The sequence below is a fragment of the Crassostrea angulata genome, chromosome 6, assembly GCF_025612915.1.
Source record: "Crassostrea angulata isolate pt1a10 chromosome 6, ASM2561291v2, whole genome shotgun sequence".
In the NCBI taxonomy this organism is placed as follows: domain Eukaryota; kingdom Metazoa; phylum Mollusca; class Bivalvia; order Ostreida; family Ostreidae; genus Magallana; species Magallana angulata.
In genome coordinates this window covers 46,683,195-46,690,730 of record NC_069116.1, presented here as the reverse complement: position 1 = coordinate 46,690,730, position 7,536 = coordinate 46,683,195, and the positions used below count along the sequence as shown (strand labels likewise).

The window sequence follows — 7,536 nt, the reverse complement described above, 5'->3', positions numbered from 1 at the left end:
TTTTTTCTACTGACAGTCTGACACATATCATAGCGGGTATTTTTTTCTGGTTTTCTGTGTTTTGTCTCTCTTTTTGTGTTTTGCTTATACTTCAGATAAAGATGTTATAATTTGAATTAAAATCTAAAATCCCTTATTTTGTTGATTTGGATAATGTCACTGGAAAAGACCCCCCCCCTCCCCATTATACTGCTTATGTGTTTTTCTGTAATGCTGAATGTTTATTCAAACTTGCTTCTGTCCTGTATAACTTTATAATCCTTGTGTGTATAGATTCGCTTTTGGTGTTTTAAGCAGCCAATTCTTTTTTTCTGTGTTAAATCTTTTAAATCTGCAGTGGATCTAGCTTATTTTCGGATTTGTTTAAGGAGTCTGAATGATCAACAGTTGCAAATTAACCATCAGATCTACCTTAAAAACTTGGAAATAATATTTCTAACCAGAAAATATTATCTAGTAAAGAAAAGTCCCTTACGTCTCCTCTATCATTACACATATTTGCTACGCGTGCAATACTAAATGGTATGGCGGTCGCCCGCTTGGACACGTGGGTTCTCTCCGGGTACTCCGGCTTCTTCCCACACCAATGACCCCCTCGCGCTAACATCCGTGCCAACGAGAGATATTAATATAAGTTGTAGAACTTGCTTATCAATCGTTGTAAAATAAATAAAGTTCGGGTTTTTCAGGTACTAAATGGTTGAAAACAATCCATATCAAAATAGGTGTATTCAGTAACAGAATTTATGTTTTTCGACTTCACCATAATTGTATAGAAGTTTGCGGTGTGTCGTTTTCTTTTTCTTTGAATCTATAAAAAAAACAAAAAAACGAAAGGGTAAAAGAAAAAAATTTGGTCTCCACATCTTTGAACCACTCAGCGATGTCTTGAAGCGGTGGGTCGATAAATTGTGATGGACGCATTCTCACAAACCGGCTAGCGGCCAGGCGCTACAAATAAGCACACTGTGTCCCTAGTAATTTAAGACGATCTACTGCAATCCATGCTTAATGAATAAAAATCAATCCGTTTTCCAATTTGTTACAGCGAGACGTTCGTCCTAGTGAGTATAATAAGAGTACAGTAAATTCCCCATTTTTTTCGCGCAATTTCGTCTGTTGGAGATTAATCTCCATGCTGCATCTTTCCGATCGAGGAGACTATATATACATGTTCAAATATCGTGATAAAGATTGGTAAATTGTGCTGGACTGCTTGAAAGATCATTGATATATTGTTTAATAGATCCAAAACATAGCTGCAATATATACTTGAAATTTAGTTTTTGCAAAGAAGCTTTGTAAATAAGATATGGCTACACTCCGACAATGAAATTTATAAATGTATTTGACTATATGTATGACTTTTTAAGAAGTTGAGGAAAAACAAATATAAATCAATATCAAACGGTTTTCAAATCGAAACTTAATCTTAGAATCGTAGGCCGATTGCTATTTTAAGTTATCATTTATGATAAAAAAAAAAAATTACTTGTGTTTACTCAGAGGCTTGAATTGATTTACATCTAGATTTCAGTATGTTTTATATTTAACGTTTGTGGAACAGTTTTTATTTCTCTATCACGATTTTTTCCCTTCATTTTGACGTTTATCAATATAACTGATCTTTGGCATGATAAAGGTATTGTTGCAAATCCCCTCAAAATCTTCCTGATTTTTAAGGAATTAAAAGAAGTAATAATAATAAAAACTGAACAATTTTGTTGACTGTGAATCAAGGCCTGCTTGCTACACCAGATGCCGTGAAAACTCCCCAAGACTTAAGTGTATCCGCTCCGTCAGAATAATGTTTCCTATCAAAGTTTGTGCAAGATCTGCAGAGAAAATCTAAAAACAATATAATTCAATTGTGTTCTAAAGATAACAATGCCTATTTCAGCCATTGCAGATCTTGAAGCTACAAATCCAAGATGGCCATAAATGTTTAGATAAACAGAAAAAGCTTTTTGTTTCGGTTGTGTTTTGAGATAGTATAAATGCTCCAACCTCTATTAACAATTATATAAACGAGATAATAATATGATAAACTGCCATGAAATTGGCGATATGTTTCACACATGGTTTTCTCGTTGGTCGTTGTTGGTCGGGAGGCTTTAGAGTCTACGCTTTGAACTTTCTGGGAGCGATAATTTGCGCACCTGGGTTGCATGCGCGCAGTAGTATAAGTTTATAAATATACTCTGAATGGCGCGTGCCCAGGGCTTTGATTCCAGTGATAAACTGGTATATTTGATCAATAGTTTACGTCTGTGGTAAATCTGTCCATATTTTCTACATTTCCGCATCAAAAAGGTTGAATTAGTTTACGTCGGGTAATCGGATCTGTATAAATATTTATCATTTCTGATCTTTTGCATAAATTTCTTAATTGCATGTGAAATTCATGCTAAATACTGATATATACATTGCATGTATTAACAATTGGAGGATAAGATAGCAAAAATCTACATGAGTTCGATCTTTTGTGTTGTCTCTCTCTCTTTTTTTAATACAAAGATTGATACTTTTGTGGAAACGCCCCCAAAATGTTGGTAGATCAAAGCATATTGATGATATTTATATTACATTAGCAAATTTATAATAATTGGTGCAATACCAACAAACCCATATTGACTTGAATACGACATCTAAAAAGAGAAAAATTAGTTTATAAGAGAGAGAGAGAGAGAGAGAGAGAGAGAGAGAGAGAGAGAGAGAGAGAGAGAGAGAGAGAGAGATGATTGTCTATATATTTGATCATTGATTTTACCGAGAGAAAAAAGCTAACTGTGATATAGAGCCCTCATCGTGCATTTCAATATTCTTTTCTGCATCTTCATTTCTCTTTTATTGCCGCTGGACGCGGGTCATTAGCTATGTATAAATAATTCTACATATTCTGCAACCAAAGTGTTGTAATGATTTTGTGTGAATTAGAGAAACAACGTGTAAATGTACTTCAGTATAATTGCGTTTTCACATGCTAGTCATCATCAGATGCCAAAAAACAAGAAAACGTTTGAAGCACGCGATCATGAAAAGAATCGTCGATATTGTTTCAATAAATGAAACATCCCAACATTTTCAAAAGGAACCAGCAAGATAATTCATACGGGTCACGTGATGTCTAGTTACAAACGCAAGCCACGCCGTGAATTGAACACATATAATTCAATTTAATGGATTGTACATGTAGATATTATCTTATTTTTCATAAAAACCGCCGGAATTAAGACAGGTAATATCCTTTGGATTAACCTTCAAACGATAAGATTGTCTTTCCGTTCAAAAGAGGCTCCAATTGGACAGGAAGTGCGTCTGCACGTAACCCCGACCAACATTCTTTTTTAAAACTTAATAGAATGTAAAAATTAAGCTACTCGCCATGCTATTTTAGGTATTGGGAAGAAGAAAGCGCCAATAAAAGCTTCGGAAAAACAAACACTGTAACAATTTGCTGTTACAAAGAAAAATCGGTACTAGTCTAGAATAGATTTGGTTGTGATCTGAAGTATACTCTCCGTTTTCTTTTTCATTTAGGTTAATCAGAATTCTTTGAATCTGAAAGCGACTAGTGTACGTGTGAAATTATTCTCGTTATTCTGAAATTGTCAAAATCATAATTATTCTTCCTCACTCCGTTCTGCCAAGTTTACTGGTCCTCCAGGGGTCCATTTTTACATAAAGTTTTTTTGCTTTCATCGCAGACTTTTGGGGCTAATCCTTCATCGCCATCGCTGTTATATTCATCACACCCTCTCCTTCATATCTGCTTGACATTGAGAACAATATTACATCAAATTTACTGGGGAAATATTTTATGTGCCTAAGAAGATGAACAGAATGCAAGTTTCTTAATCACAGAGCTCAGAACTCAAAGATTTACACAAAGTTTAAAGTAAATGCGTTAAGTACTTCCTACCACAAAACCATCCATCGTTATGCAATTTGTAATCTGTCATGTTGCAATAACCAAGCGTCATTTTGATTGCAGTCGAAACATCTTCTATTCTGCAAATAGTAATTCATCATTATACAAATCCGAGGATTGTTTATTGAAATAAGGTTTCCTTTATGATATGGCAATTCATTATCTCATTAGGTTGCGAATCACAAACTTTCATCCAATACTTGTACATGTAGTATTGTGTTTTCTCCCATCAAAAACATTCTCAATCATCACAATCGACATATTCCTACGCAAGGTCTGGTTGTAATACGTCCAGAGTAAACTCTCATCACTTTCTTGTACTGACTAACAAGTACAAATATGTAACGTTGCAAACCGGAACTACGTTGCTTCGATCATATCTTTGGTTTTATTTGCATTCTATAAGTTTTATGAGTAACCCCCCCCCCAACCAAAAAAAAATGAAAAGAAATCAAATGAAAAAATAAATAATAGAAGGAAGTATTCAAAGTCGTATAACATATGTATTTATTCTCGTGTTTTGTTGGATAAAAGTACCTTTAACAAATTAATTGGTAACCGCATGTTCAATTAAATTCAAAATACATTTAGGTTAGTGCATAAGTCAGCAAAATAAAATTTGCATCAATCAAATTTTTGCAACAATACGTTATTTAGGGTTATGCTTTGCATAACTTGAGTACATGTATACATCCTTCAGTCCTTCTTGCAAGTATTTAGTCTTTAAGACATCATTATAATTCAGTATAATCTTTCAGCGCAACGTAAAATATGTTTTCGATAACTCGATGAATTGATCCCAAATGACTTGAATCAAGCGAATGAAGTCCGACGTTTACTGATTTATAATGATATAATGGCTGAAATCGATGATAAATATTGTAACTTTTCTCTGATGACTCAGAGAGGGGCGGGGACCCAAATGCCTCTGTTTCGTCTTGTTTTGTCCTATCTTCTGACATTTACGTGTATTTAGGGGCCGCATGGACTCCATTAGGACTATTTAACCATGTGCGAGGGAATCTCGCGCACTGAGAAACGTCTGCAGGTGGCAGAGCTCATTTTCAGACGTTGTTCCCCGCACTTGTGGCAGTCTTCAAATCCGTAATGACAAGATCGCTGTCCAGGCATCATGGTCTTTTCTGAACATCATTTCGGTTCCTTGCTTATAATTCCAATGTTCACAGGAAAAGTAAAACAGTTCGTGCTTCATAGAACTGTCTAAATTCGACAGATTATCTCGTTATTGATGGCTAATCAATATTGTTCCAGAAGTACACATTTAAAGGAGAACAAAGAAACAAAATAAATCATTTTTTCGTGTCAAAACATTATCATACATGTAGGCTGTCCGAATTACCCTAATCTGTCATAAAGAATACTCCACAATACTCCACAATCTGTATTGCATGCTTATACATGTGTGATTGTAACATTTTGGGAATTCAGGACTTTCCATTTGATTGCCATGCCGTATCATATCATGATATGTGCAGTATATATTTGATACAACATGCACAAAGAAGGATAATGGGCTATGCCTGAGGAAAGGAAGTGATTAAACTGCAATGTTTTCGGAGGTTAGATCTTCTAATGTGTCAGGACCACCATCAAATATTGATGCCACTTCTCGCCAAATCTCGCCAAATCTCGGAACAGTTCACCTCTGATTATATTGTTCCAGTATTGGCTTCTCGTCTGATAAAAAAAGAGAGTAAAATGTCGAAAAGCGTGATTAGGAGTCCTTTTTGCTCTCGTAACTAATGACAACACTGAGGGAATTATCCACTTTCACTTGACAATCATTACGCAATTTCGATCCAGATTGTCTTAAATTTGCTGAATTTTACTCCTTACGAAGAAAGGTCAGCATTAAAATTTCAAAGAAAATTGTAGTTTATGAAGATGCCTAATTACGACGTAATATAAACGTCGAACTTTTAACGAGCAAATCGGTCAACGATCTGACGCAGATTTAAGCTAACATGCACTGATTCTGTTCTTTAAGTACATCATACGGTGCATATAAGAAAGCCTAAACGTAATGAAATCTTATAATAAGGTTTTGTTTTGTGTACAACTCGTGATATAGTGCAATTGGGTTTGTATAGAACAGACTAAACATATAACTTGAGTCAAGTAACCATTACATATAAATGTATGTCGATGAAATAATTAAAAAGCTTTTTAAAAATTCTGCAAATGACTTTTCTTAACCCATGGGCAAGCAAAGAAAGTCAATATTTACTCACTGAACCTGAAAAGAAGCGATATTTTATATGGCATATAAATGTAAAAATAGTGTACTTGTGATCTGACTCGAACACACTCGGAATCAGATAGTGAGAATGTATGGAGGTAGCTGACCTGATAAAATAGAAGACCCATACCGCGATGAACTGATGCCTTTTGATAAAATCTTTGCACGATACTGGAGAAAATTATGCAACGATAGCACTATCTCGTCATTATAAGATGGAAACGAAACACTTGTTTTTGGTGTATTTCTATCCGTCTTAAAACTGATAAAATTGGCATGCCCGATAAACTCTCTTATAACTGTTGTTTTTAAAGAGATATTCCAATAAACTCATCCTAGAAATCCTCTATCAGCTTCATACAACGAGAGCGAAAAAAGCAAGGAGAGAGTCGTGAATGTCGGATGGTTTAGCTACTAGTATTAGATAGCGCAGTACCAGGAAGTTAATCGGTGTAGAATTACTTCTTCCTGTTTCTCACTTCCTGAGTGATTTTACATCGTCCCTCGTCATTTGTGAAGAGTTCCAGCTTCAAGTTACTTACCATCCATGCAATATAAACCCTAACTGTGTTTTCATAGTTTATATGTAATGCATTGGGGTTATTTCAGAATCTCTCTGCATTCTTTCTTTGTTTTTGTTTTTTGTTATTTGTTTTATTTAGGTTTTACTGTTCGTTGCGTTAAAACTGGTATAAACAACGTTATGTAATCTTCTTTGTGAAAACGTGAGACTTTTTGGGTGGAAGTTTGTATCTGAAGGGTTTCGATCAACGATTTAAGGCGTTTCTCCTCTTCACTTCTGACTCTTTTATTCTGGGATAGGTGCTCCGACATCACAGCATGCAAAAATTATTTTAGGAACACCAAAGATAATGAAAGAAAGCAAAATAGGCCCATTAGCTTGGAGAAGACTAAATACATTTATTTTTTTTTATTTTTTGAACGAGGCCAGGGTGAAAGACAGAAGCCATGAATTCCTTTTCTTTGATGACTTGTTTAATTTTGTTTATAGAAGATAACACATTGCAGTTCGACACTTCTGAGTTCATTTATATTAAACAATTGTGTAATTTGAATCAATTCCCTTTCCTTCTTCCGTCCATGTAGGATCTGGTTTGATCAAAATGTTCGCGATGCAGGTAAAAAGGGTGACAGGAAGATTGGCAGGACGGGATATCAAGCCGGAATGAGGAGAGAAATGGTTTAAAATCAATGCTGAAAGTGATTGAACTTCGTCGATCATTTCAAACAACGTGAAGTGTTAAGAGTTGTATCCTTGCGATACCATGAAGTTCGAAATGGGGGAGTTGGCACGCTTACGAAACAGTGCGATGAAAATGTTGAT

The 7,536-nt window shown here is 35.1% G+C and overlaps 1 long non-coding RNA gene across 1 annotated transcript; it reads right to left on the bottom strand.

Annotated features, from left to right (window-relative positions):
• Window positions 1-3,632: 3,632 nt before the first annotated feature.
• LOC128186565 (uncharacterized) lies at window positions 3,633-6,586 on the bottom strand. The gene is made up of 3 exons (XR_008243962.1): window positions 6,299-6,586; window positions 3,923-4,011; window positions 3,633-3,769 (listed from the first exon to the last, which is right to left on the bottom strand). It is a non-coding gene; the product is annotated as an uncharacterized LOC128186565 (long non-coding RNA).
• Between the last annotated feature and the right edge of the window lie 950 nt (window positions 6,587-7,536).